The 13,480-nt window shown below is 40.4% G+C and overlaps 1 long non-coding RNA gene across 1 annotated transcript; it reads left to right on the top strand.

Annotated features, from left to right (window-relative positions):
• The first annotated feature begins 764 nt into the window (after nucleotides 1–764).
• On the top strand, nucleotides 765–12,467 carry LOC137096799 (uncharacterized). Its single transcript, XR_010909724.1, has 3 exons — nucleotides 765–981; nucleotides 7,156–7,235; nucleotides 12,287–12,467. It is a non-coding gene; the product is annotated as an uncharacterized lncRNA (long non-coding RNA).
• The last annotated feature ends 1,013 nt before the right edge of the window (nucleotides 12,468–13,480 follow it).

The following is a 13,480-nucleotide window of genomic DNA, read 5'->3' as shown; positions in this document are numbered from 1 at the left end:
GAGAGACAGGGCCTTCTCAGTGATTGCCCTCGGCTATGAAACTCCCTTCCTGGTGAAATCAGATCAGCCCCCTCCCTCCTGTCCTTCAGAAGAATGGTAAAAACTTGGCTGTGGGACCAAGCTTTCGGGACAGGGCAATAAGAAACTTTACCAGGCTAATTTAGATTTGACACAGATGACCAATGACGGTTTAAATGGTGTATTTTAATATTTGATAAATGTTTTTAATGTTTATGCATACTCATATGAATTCTTGTCCCGTCATTGAATGTTTGTCATATATATGCAGTGCTCCGCCCTGAGTAACCTTTGGGGTGAAAAGGGTGGAATATAAATGTTTTAAATAAATAAATAAGTAAATAAATAGTAATACATTATTGGCATGGATAGGGTTCTTAGAGATAAAACTCAAATTTTCTTAAGGATTCTCATAACATGAAGCTTGCCAGTCTGCCAAGGAGAAATTACTTACTGAAACGGCTGTATAATGGACTAGAGAACATTGATATGACGAGTATAGAATTAATGTAGTTGACACAACTTTAATTTTCTTGTCTCAATGCTATGTAATCTGGGGTTTTGCAGTTTGGTAAGGCACCAGCACTATTTGGCAAAGAAGACTAAAAAACTTGTAAAACTGTACCTCCCATGACTCCATAAAATTAAGTCATGGTAATTAAGGTTGGCGTCGAAGTACATTCATTTTACAGTGTAGCTGCATCCTAGGCCTTTTCAGGATAGGGTTAAAATAAAAAGTTGAGGAGGAAAAGAGCAGTAGTCTACCTTGTTTGTTACTGTTCATTCTGCGTGGAGAGTGACAATCTGAAACAAAGAGTCTCTGCTATGTGTGGACTCTTCACAGAATTGGAAACCCTGATTTTGTCCTGGTTCCAGATAAGATTCACAGCTTCCAGCATAATGAAGATACTCCTCTTCAGACTAATGCTGTCCATGTGAGGAAAGAGACACATCAAAAAAGAGGTAAGAGTGCAGTTCTCTATTTCACACATTTATTTAAAAACCCTTTCAATACCCAAATAGGGCTTCTATTGCCAAGCTGGTTACAAATTGGTTGATATGAACTCCTGTCACCCATCTAACATAGAATCTTTTTCATAAAAACAAGCTCTTCTGATATAAAACAATAATTTGGACGTAGGTACAAAGAGCTCACAGCTTGATCTGCTCCATGAAACAATTGCCTGCATGGTTTTCCTTAGCTGTTGCCTACCAAAACCCCAAGCTTGCCAATTTATTTGGAACATCTGGCTTCTATTATAAAGTGATCGTCCATCAAACGGTGCCCCCATTCACAGACGTTTCTGTCTCTAATCAGTTTGTGTGTGCCTTGTGGCCACGGGATATTTTACAGACATTAGTTCCTAATTGTCCAGGGTGTTTGTCTACAAATTGGCATGCCTTCCTGGAATGCTATTTCATTTATATACGGTTTGATTTCTATTTACAGGATTCTTTTGGCTGACAATGTCACTACAAACAGACCCATTAGGGATGCTGGGTAGATACAAACATCTTTTTGTTAATTGGAATAACAAAACACAGAAGACCAGAAATACCTTAGAATGTCACAAGTTGATCTCTTTTTGTATAGATATTTATTGAATTATTACGTTTACATAAGAAAATGACTGAAAAAAGACAGGATATATAAGATGACCAGAGCCTTTTTGCTATGTACAATAGAGAAAGGAAACACACACACACACACACAAACCAAACCAAACACACAGGACAATGACATATTGTTTCAGTCTCAGCATTTTCATGAACCAGATATTTCTATAGAAGGTACCCTAGGAATTATAGAACATAGAAGATAGAAAGGTACATCTTCAGGGAGCATGGAAAGAAGATCCAGAAACATTTAAAATGTAGAAAAAATATTTTTCAAATGTTGGTAAACCATGATGGGAAGAATCTTTGACTACTGAGAATTTTCACAGTTCAGGACTTATTATACACAAAATTCACACCTCTTTGTTTTGTGCAGAAAATAACATTTTTGCGCAAAAATATTTTTGTGTGTGTAGAAAATAACATTTGAGGTCCAGAAAAGATTGTTTAATCATCAGAAAAGTGTTTTATTTGTAAGATCATTGCATGTGAATATGGCACAGAATAAGTACTGATTTGCAAATAGAGTTTGAAAGCTGCATTTAAAAAAAGATTTTCTCACAACAGAAACAAAACTGATATAATTTCGTAGGATCTACACATCTAAACAATACAATGTAGAGTTGCTTTAGCCTGCATGCATCCATACAACACACATGGGCTAATGCAATATAACGCGGGTAGCAGCTTAATGTAGCTGCGCCCCCAATTTTTAAAAACCACCAGGGAAGGGCCAAATCCTGCTCCAGGGTTTGGATCTTCCCTTGTGTAGGGCAGTCAGGCCATAATGGATTCTTACAAGGAATTCATGATCACTATCTCCCCAGCTATCTCATGCTTCCTGGACTCAGGCATCCTATTGCCCCTGTGTTCAAGAACATGTGTTGACTAACCTAAAAACAGGGCTATAGTTTCTAGTATTGTCTCCACACAAAAGGACCTGGCCTGTTAACGCTTGCTTTGAACTGGCCATTGCCACAGAAGAAGAAACATGGAATAGCACATAGCACTATTGTTCGGAGGTTGAATGAGTGACTTTCTCGATATCCTCCAAGTATTTCTTCCCCTCAGATTTTTCCTTTCAGAAATATCTCTCTCTCTCCCCCAAAAATAATCCCCAACCTTTAACACTGAAATGCAATGTTATGGTGTACAGTTCTTTGTCTTTCTCTCTTACCAAGGAACACACAGAGCATATGAAGCATTTAGCTACCTCACCAGAGGAGCTTTCAGTACTTAGGATACTTAACTGCTGGTTCAATCCACCTTGGAATATCTCCAGCAGGAATTAGTGTTCTGCAAGTGGATATTTAGACTTCCGCTACTAGTTCTCTGTCACCTGTCTTTTTGGTCCCATAAGCAACAAGTATAAGGAAGATAAATGGAGAGAAGATATTTCTTTGTTTCCTTTCCAGGTGCATAACAGCTGGTGAAGGCCAAGGGATGCTGAAGCTGTGAGCTATAAATTCTACTAGTAAGAACTTTGGACACTTCTTCACATTCTGGCTCTTTCACATTAATAATCACCACGCTGCGGGCAATGGAAGCTCAGTAGTGTTCTGACACTTTGCATTCTGTCACCTCCCATATTCAACCAGTTTGGCTTCATTATGGTACCTTGAAAAATGACAGGTGGGAAGCACGTAAAACACTGGAGTAAACAGAGCATAACATAGAAGTGCTGACATAGTTGTGATAATTTCATTGTGCTTTTCTCCAATATCTTTGCAGTCATGAGTCTCTGGTAGATCCATTGCATTATTTACAACTTTACTTGGAAAAGCATACACTTAGTGCAGTTCCTCTCACTTTGAACCAGGGTTGCACCAGGACATTTTGCTGCATTCTCTCTGTATTGTGAATAAACTGTAACCATGGAATGTACTGTGTGAAGGAATGGCAATGATGTTTTTCATGTCCATGTGCCCTATACTTATAGGCAAAAATTGCTAGAAGGGGCAGGTTACAGTAGAGTTTTACACGATTTTTTTGTGTGCCAGGGGACGCCTGGATGTTTTGATGTTTTATCATCCATGTAGGACACTTCGCTCATGTCCCCGCATGGGGAGCTGGAGCTGTCAGAGGGAGCTCGTCCACACTCACCCCAGATTCAAACCTGTGACCTGTCGGTCTTCAGTCCTGCCAGCACAAGGGCATGAGCCCACTGCACCACCGGGGGCTCCTTAACCTAGCCCAAAGATCAAGAATTCAAACATATCAATGACTAGGATGACTAGGAATTTCATAAAATCCAGAAGAACAAACAGTAGCAACCACCACAAACTCTCAGTAGCTGCTGCAGGATTCATAGCCACCTGTCTCTGAGATGCCAAGGGTCAGACTGCTTGGCATTTCTTATTTAAAAGTCATTAAGTTCTATGCTGCTGGGGCTTTTTTTTTGTCCTGGTGACATTTTACAAATGATTAGAGTTTCTCCTCGGTGTTCCCCAGCCTCTTTTGAGGTGGGGGCCACTTTGCTGCATTTTCTTCTCAGCTGGACCAGTCACTAGTTACTTAAATTCAGGAGAGGAGAACCATCATCTGACTCCTGTGCATCAGCTTTCATATAGTAAATTATGACAACATAATTGGATTTCAACCTGAATTGATCTACTCAACACTCTCAACCTATTGGAAAGAGTTCAGCTGCTTGGAGAGCCCACTAAAATCTGGACTCAGTATCCCACTAACATGAGAACCACTAGTCACCAAACATCTCATATACTTTACAGGTTGTCTCAAGTCATTTAAAAAACTCTAGTGGTGACAAGATTTTTTAAAGCTGGCATTTCATTTTTCTTTTTGCTCTATTGCATTTGCTGCTTTGATTATAATGAAGTTTTAGAGTTTGGATTTTTTTTTTTGCATATTGTCTAACGTATTATATTTATTTGCTTTCTCTCTGATACCCATGAGAAGTGATTAAGATATTTTTTGATAAGTACTCCAAATTAAAACTATATTTTTAGATTATTGGGAGTGGAAGTGGTGGAACAGAATGGTATTATGAGAAAAAATGTAAAATGATATGGACCAGAAATATTTCTACATATGGTAATATGTAGTGACCAGGAGTGCTTTTGCACAGTTAAAGCTAGTGTGCCAACTGCGTCCACTTCTGGAGAAGTTGAATATGGCTTTGGTTACATCCTGATTGATCAACTATAGTGCGCTCTATGTGGGGCTGCCTTTGAAAAGTGCTGAGAAACTTCAGTTAGCTCAAAAAGCAGCAACCAGACTGCTAACTGGGGCTGACTACAGGGAGCACACAACTCTGCTGGTGCAACAGCTCCACTGGCTGTCAACACATTTCTAAGCTCAATTCAAAGTGCTAGCTTTGACTTACAAAGCTCTATAAAAATCTGGTCCAGGTTCTCTGAAAGACTCTATCTCTTTCTACAAACCTGCTAGAGATCTATGATCTACTGGGGAGGGCTTTCTCTCTGACCCACCACCCACTCAGGTGCACTTGGTGGGAACACTGGAGAGGGCCTTTTTTGTTGTTGCTCCCAGACCATGGAACTCCCTCCCAATAGAGACCAGGAGGACCCCATCCCTGCTGGCTTTCCACAGGCAGATCTTTCTCTGTCAGCAGGCATTTGGAGAAGGATAAGGGGCATGTTGCTGGAGAGGTTGTGGGTGGAATTTGGGTGTGTGCTTTAAAATGCATTTTAGTTGTATTTGTTGTATTTTAACTGTATTTTAACCTAACATACACAATACTGTTTAATTGTTTTTTATTTCTTGTATTTGACTTGTTTTAAATTGATCAAAGCATGTGGCTGGAAGCTGCCTTGAGTCCCTTAAGAGTGTACCACCTCCAAGTAAATCCAAAAGGGTCACCAATATAAGAAGACCAATGGACCAGCACTCCCTGGTATAAAATAAGGATGATCCTAAAAAAATATCCACATTTTTAAGGCTTTGGAACAACATCAACATCCATATATGCAGTGGAATGTTTGTTTTTATGAGAAGTTCAATATGATCATGATAATCATTTTTTTCTCAACTCAACTTCTTTCCTTCTTTCCTTCCCCTAAATATTGTTCTTCAACAGAAGAGAAAGCTCTTCATACAGATGAAGGAGAAGGTGCTCAGAGAACAAGGACAGGAAAGGAAAGTGGAATGTGGGTTGAGAAATGCTTTTCTCAATCACACAGTCACTGTGCACATTCCTATTTATTGCATGTTATAAAAAATTTATTGCTCGTTTTACAACTCTAGCTGCCCACTGTTTAACCAGAAAACATGCCAGTAATTTGCTCCAGTTTCTAGATAGACATATTCCTTCCACCCTTCAAGAAAGGCGTGAATGTTAAGACAGTCTAGGCATTGGATTTCTTAAGCATTCAGATTCTTTTACTGCACAGCAATATTTCATTTTTTCCCCCAAGTAAAATGTCAGTCAGAGAAAGTCTCAAGTTGCACCCATATGCCCTTAGATCAGAACTTTTAAAGTGCAACTTACTTCCAGGTTATTGGACATAACAATAGGAGGGCTGAAAATGGTTTCCAAGGCTACATCCAAATAATTTTAAAAAAAAAACCCTTGGAAGTCCTGGGTTTTGTGATGGGGCTTTTACATTTTATTTTAGAGATCCAAACAATATTTAATTTATTCCAAGGCAGCTCCTGGTATTACCATCTATTTTTTGCTCCCCAGACCAGTTTTGAGTATTTCAACTTTGAGTATTTCAACATTTTCCAAATGAGCTAAGATGGCTGCCTCCAGTAAACCCTTCAAGAAATCCCTGAATATTAAGATAGTTCAGACATTTGGATTGCTATGCTTGTGTTTCCAGGTCACAAATCCAGCAGTGGGGAAGAGAAATACTAGCACTAAAAATAAATAAACATTTTAAAGTGTAATATTGATAAACTATGAACTGCCTCCATTGACAGTGGGTTGAACAATAGTTTCCTGGTAACACTACACATATTATAACTCTCATTAACACCGCAACCTCATTGAGACTCTCTATTGTAGATTATTACAGCCAACATCACACTACAATCCAGTGGCTCCTTCCACCATTGATATGATTATCTACTAACCTTAGCTTCAGGCAACCCAGAAAGCCATGGCATTTTCTAGACTCTGGACATTAAGAACCAACGTGTGCAAAAAAATCCCATAGCTACAAAGTACTTATCAACTGATTAGAGGCAGAAAGCACTGAATCTGAGTTACTGAGTTTTAACTTTGAATTTTGATCATTTCATATATGGATTGGATAGCGAAAGGATTTACTTCTCTCTTTTCTCCCTCCCAAACTGATTTTGTTTGTATCTCATTATAGCTATGAAAACCCACCAGTAAAATTTCCAAGTTCTGACTAGGACTACATGTTACATGCAAAAATATATGAGTAATTCTTATTAGACTGCCTGCTGGAGATAGTGTTGAATCAACATATATTTCTAAAATGCTTTTAAATATTTACTGAAGTGTGGGGACAGAAAAATAAAATTCTATGTAAGAAAGAAATGTGATGAAGTTTTTTTCTCCTCTTTCAGAAGCATCTAAAACAAAGAGCTATGAAAATAATGCAGTTCATCTTCAAAATGTCTGGTTAAGACATAAACCTGTCTGCAAGGTGAGCATTCCACTGTTCAGAAAATCTTTTGAGTACAAGGAAGAAAATGATGGGAAACTATAAATAGGAGTGTAAATCATTCATGGGTATGATCCTTGACTCAAGCATCATGGGCTTGGGAAAAGATTAACCAAACAATATTTCTTTCCCAGGCTACTTGGGACATGAGAAAGCATCTGGTTTTGATCAAGAGAGTGACTATCCGAAGGGGAGTGATTGGAATAGCTTTAGTATCTAATCCAGAGTAGGTATTTGAAAGGGAAATTTCCTTTCAGTTTTTCACTACTTTCCAGCTGGAAGAAGTGAGACTGATGGTAGAATTTCCTGGTTTTGTAGGTAAAAATTCAGCTTTACTTATTGGCAGTCTATAGGAGGGGCACGAAAATACTTCTGGTTTACAGTATAGCTTCTTACTGTAACTTGCTTAATAATATTTCCAGGAATTATGACCAATTAAAAAAAAAGATCAACTGTAAAATGAAAGGCATATAAATGGCAACATCCCCTTGATATGTTTGAATGTGCTCTCTGCTGATGCCCCCCTTCTCCCACGCATGCATGTCATAATCTGAGAAACAAAACAAAAACAAAAAGCTGCTTTCACAGCAGGAGGACAAAGGGCACCATCTTGAATTAATTCAGAAAAGAGAAAAAGATGCAATTCATATAAATAAAATGCAACAAATCTGTACATTGTTTCACATTAACTGGAATAATTTGGAATAAAAATAATTAACTAAAACTTAGAAAAGTTACTTTTTGTGGCACATTATACTCCCCAGCTATAGAGGACCTGGAACTTTTAGTCCACAAAGGACATTTGAGAAGTATTTTCTCAATTTATTTGAAGTTAGACTAGTGCAAGGCGTGACCTTTCCATACGAGGCTTTAATATTGTTAGTAATAAAAGTGGGACTTACATTTTCTCATCAACATTATTTTAATATCTTAAATAACTCCAGTTCACTATCTCATAGAATTGTTTTTTAAATAACAGAAGCAAAGTATTAAAATACACATACACACTAGGGCTGGGCGGTTTCGTTCGTTAATTTCGTAATTCGTTATTGATTCGTATTTAAATTAGCTTACAATCCGATATTGAGCCATGCAGGACCAACTAAAAATCGAAATGAATTTTTCAATTTATTTCGTAATTGTTTCGTAATTGTTTCAAAATCATTTCGAAATCGTTTCGAAATCGTTTCAAAATCGTTTCGTTATTATTTCCGTATGTCTGGTGCAAGTTTTATAGTTGTTGTTTGTTTTATCAGTGATAAAAAAATTAATTATCACACCAACAGTCAACAACAGAGGGAGAGGGAAACTTCAGAAGTTCCCCCTCTCCCATTTGGAGGTTTTTTTAGCGTATTGCACAATCGCATCCGCCATTAATGAATCAATTCGAAATTTACGAAATTTCGTAAATAACGAAAAAAATTTAAAGAAAAATTCGGAATTCTTTTAAAAAACGAAACGCAATGGACCCCCTAAAAACGAAACGAGTTTAGAAACAAATTTTTCCGTTGTTACCCAGGCCTAATACACACCTCAAAGCATTTTTAATTTTTGCCATTTAAACAATTTATTTATTCATTTATAGTATTTATATACTGCTTTACTCATTCCTGGGGAGACTCAAAGCAGTATACACAAAAATAATGGCAAAATTCATGCCTTACATAAAGGTAAAGGTAAAGGTAGTCCCCTGACATTAAGTCCAGTCATGTCTGACTCTGGGGTGTGGTGCTCATCTCCATTTCTGGGGTCCAGTCATGTCTGACTCTGGGGTGTGGTGCTCATCCCCATTTCTGGGAGATGGCCAGGGCGTTAGAGGGGAGATGGCCAGGGCGTTAGATACGATCGCACCTGAACGCCCCATCTCGTTGCGTCGTGACAGGCCATCTCCTTGGTTCACCGAGGAGCTGGCTGTGATGAAGCATACGAGAAGGGGGCTAGAGCGCAAATGGAGGAAATCTCGAGATGTGTCTGATCGAACACGGGCTAGAGCCTCTCTTAAGGCATACTCCGTGGCTATACGGGTGGCCAGGAAATCATTCACGACCGCTCGTATAGCATCTGCAGCAAATAGATCATCGGAGCTGTTTCGGGTCGTGGGAGAACTCCTCCACCCACCTGCGGTGGAGGAGGTCCCTGACGACCCCACAGCTCGGTGTCGCGATTTCGCACACCATTTTGCAGATAAAGTCGCCCAGATACGTCTCGAGCTCGACTCCAATTCCATCGCAGTGCCAGAAGAGGTGACGGAGGCACCTGCTTGTCCAATTTTGTGGGATTCTTTTAGGCTTGTTCTTCCTGAAACTGTGGAGGAGACTCTTGGGGCTGTGAGAGCGACCACCTCATCTCTAGACCCATGCCCATCTTGGCTCATTAAATCAGCCAGAGGGGGGTTGCTTGACTGGTTTGTAATGATTATCAATGCATCGTTGGAGCAAGGAATTTTTCCATCTAATTTGAAGCAGGCCGTGGTTCGCCCACTTATCAAAAAAGCTTCCCTTGACTCCACGGTGCTGAATAACTACAGGCCAATCTCCAACCTCCCCTTTTTGGGTAAGGTGCTGGAGAGGGTGGTCGCCTCTCAGCTCCAGGGTTTCCTAGACGATACCAACTACCTAGATCAGTCACAGTCTGGTTTCAGGCCTGGTCATGGCACCGAGACAGCCTTGGTCGCCTTGGTGGATGACCTCCGCAGAGAGCTGGACAGGGGGAGTGTGACTCTGCTGGTTCTCTTGGACATCTCAGCGGCTTTCGATACCATCGATCATGGTATCCTTCTGGGTCGTCTTTCCGGGATGGGCCTTGGGGGCACGGTTCTGTCGTGGCTCCAGTCCTTCCTGGAGGGACGAACTCAGATGGTGAAGCTGGGAGACGCCTGCTCTGACCCCTGGCCTTTGACCTGTGGGGTCCCGCAAGGCTCTATTTTGTCGCCCATGCTTTTTAACATCTACATGAAACCGCTGGGAGAGGTCATCCGGAGTTTTGGAGTTGGGTGCCATCTCTACGCGGATGACACACAACTCTACTACTCCTTTCCACCTAATTCCAAGGAGGCTTCTCAGGTGCTAGACGAGTGCCTGGCCGCTGTGTCGATCTGGATGAGGAAGAACAAGCTGAAGATCAATCCCGACAAGACAGAGGTCCTCCTGGTCGATCGTAAACCAGATCGGGGTATAGGGTGGTCACCTGTGTTGGACGGGGTTACACTCCCCCTAAAGCCACAGGTCCGCAGTTTGGGTGTCCTCTTGGATTCTTCGCTCACACTTGAGGCTCAGGTGTCGGCGGTATCCGGGAGGGCCTTTGCGCAACTGAGACTTGTGCGCCAACTGCGACCGCATCTCCATCTATGAACCCACACGCTCGCTCCGGTCATCTGGGGAGGCCCTGCTCGTGATCCCACCTATGTCGCAAGCGCGCTTGGTGGGGACACGGGACAGGGCCTTCTCTGTGGCGGCCCTCCGACTTTGGAACGCCCTTCCAAAAGATCTCCGACAGGCCCCTACTCTAGCTGTTTTCAGAAGGAATTTAAAAACTTGGCTGTTTCGTTGTGCCTTCTCTGACTAGGAATCCCCACCCCAAGTCCTAGTAGCACCTTAGCATAACTAATCATCGCTGCACACCGCACTTTTAATCCTACATGCCTCCTGCCATTCAGCACTTTTAACCTTGTACCCCATTGCGCCGGCCGAACCAGTTTTTTAACAATGTCTTGATGTACTGCCATTGTCGTTATTTTGCTTATTGTTTTGATTTGCTTTGCTATTGTTGTGTTATGTCTTCTATTGTATTGTGTTTTGAGGCTTCGGCCTGTGTAAACCGCATCGAGTCCTCCGGGAGATGCTAGCGGGGTACAAATAAAGTTAATAATAATAATAATAATAATTTCTAAGCCGAAGAGCCAGCGTTGTCCATAGACACCTCCAAGGTCATGTGGCCGGCATGACTGCATGGAGCACTGTTACCTAAACCAAAACTCAAATCAACAACATATAACTAGCATAAAATCAGTAGGACAATTCACCATAAAAGGACATTTTGAACATGAAATATAAGAATGAAAACACCTAATAAAATCACTATCTAACTTTTAGACGAGGCCATTCCAAATGTCGATTACACATATTCCATGTTTGCTTCTTGTACTGCATTACTAGTTAAAAGCTTGGTTCCATAACCATGTCTTTGTTCTTTTTCTTAATGCCAGGAGGGAGGACACAAATCTAATCTCACTGGGGAGAGAGTTCCAGAGCTGAGGAGTCACCACTGAGAAGACCCTGTCTCTTGTCCCCCACCAATCACACTTGCGAAACAGGTGAGACCAAGAGCAGGGCCTCCCCAGAAGATCTTAGCCTCTCTGATTGTGTTTCTGTCATGCTAGTCAGACATTATGTTTCCCTTTCTGAAAATATGGATGTTTCTTAAGAGATATGAAGATTTGAAGACTTTTTTGTTTTTGCTGTATGCCTTCAAGTCATTTCCAACTTGTGGCAACACTAAGGTGAAGCTATCATGTCATTTTGTAGTATGTAATTTATCCAAGATCACCCAGTGTGTTTCATGGTTGAGCAAGAAATCAAACCCTGGTCTTCACAGTAATAGTCCAACTCTGAAATCACTATAACATGCTGGCTCTGTACTCACAATATATTTTTAACAACTCGACTTATAAAACCAGTGGAACAGATAAGGAAACAGCCAACAGTTTGCTGCATATTTATTGACTGACTTGTACATGTGGCGAGTGCTCTCCTGATAGCCTGTGTTAAATCTATTCAATCATCACTTAAATTAAATACATCCGACTGTATACACATTTTAACCTTTCATTAGTATTCATTAGCAATTAATCAGCACAGCAATACTCTTTAGAAAGTTTAACAATCCATAAGGTACATTTACATTAAAGATGAGTAAGTGAGAAATTTACTTTACTTTTTTTTAACTCCACCAGCAACCTATTCATTCACCGAATAAATGCTGAAGAGATAACAGTTCTCATTATTTGGCTTTGACTATGCTCTTATTTTTTCTAGGCAAAAATAGGCATATAAAGATCTCGCCTGAAAGCAACAGCAAATGTAAATCCTTGATTTAGTTCAGCTGCCCTTGCTATCTTGTTGATGACCTCAGCTCATAGAATATGGCTGAAAATACCTTTTATCATTTCTACCATGTAATCAATGATTTGGGCAAAATTGTTGGGAAAAGAATAAAGTGTCTTGTTTTAATTGATGAAGCCTCTTGTTTGGCCAGCAATATGGTGTCAATCTTTGACCAATACCTTGCTTTAACCAATTTTGCCTTTGTGCCAAAAGTTGTTGGAAGTAGCAACCTTCCAAGCCTCCAATTGTGTATTAATGTGTATACAATTATTAGTCTGGAGTCTATGTGTATGTTGATTTGCCAGTTTGACTTGCATCTTTGATGTGGGAGGAGTTATAGATGTGATTGTACTGAGCATGTGTTTGCTTTGCTTTTGGACTTCAATAAGGTAGATGTATTTATGGACTTCAGTGCAGTAAGTCTGCTTACCACTTCATTGGTTGTTGTTGTTGTTCATACGTTCAGTCGTCTCCGACTCTTCGTGACCTCATGGACCAGCCTGCGCCAGAGCTCCCTGTCGGCCGTTACCACCCCCAGCTCCCTCAAGGTCAGTCCAGTCACTTCAAGGATGCCATCCATCCATCTTGTCCTTGGTCGGCCCCTCTTCCTTTTGCCTTCCACTTTCCCCAGCATAATTGTCTTCATTGGAGGTAGATGTATTTGCTCATGGACTTGAGTGAGTACAGATATGCTTAAGGACACTTAAAAACTATGTGCCTTTATACTGAATATATACACGTTTGTTAGTAAACAAGATAAGTTATTTTTCAAAGAAGACTTTGTTTTGTCTCTTGAGTGCATGTTTTAAGGGAATGTTTATAATTTTAGGCAACAGCAAATTACAACTGCAAATTCTACTTCAAACAATCATCCTCTGCTACCTTTTCAATAAGGTTATGGTGCACTGGAATTTCCAATATATTATGGATTTCCCAATATTATGCCATAACAATTAAAATATATGTATTTTAACTGTTATCGTATATGGCAGTGTTTCTCAGCCTGGGGGCCGGGACCCCTGGAAGGATCGCCAGGAGGTGCCAGAGGGTTACCAAAGACCATCAGAAAACACAGTATTTTCTGTTGGTCATGGGAGTTCTGTGTGGGAAGTTTGGCCCAATTCT

Source organism: Anolis sagrei, chromosome 4 (assembly GCF_037176765.1).
Source record: "Anolis sagrei isolate rAnoSag1 chromosome 4, rAnoSag1.mat, whole genome shotgun sequence".
In the NCBI taxonomy this organism is placed as follows: Eukaryota; Metazoa; Chordata; class Lepidosauria; order Squamata; family Dactyloidae; genus Anolis; species Anolis sagrei.
The sequence above is the reverse complement of the archived record's forward strand: the minus strand, read 5'-3'. Positions and strand labels throughout refer to the sequence as shown.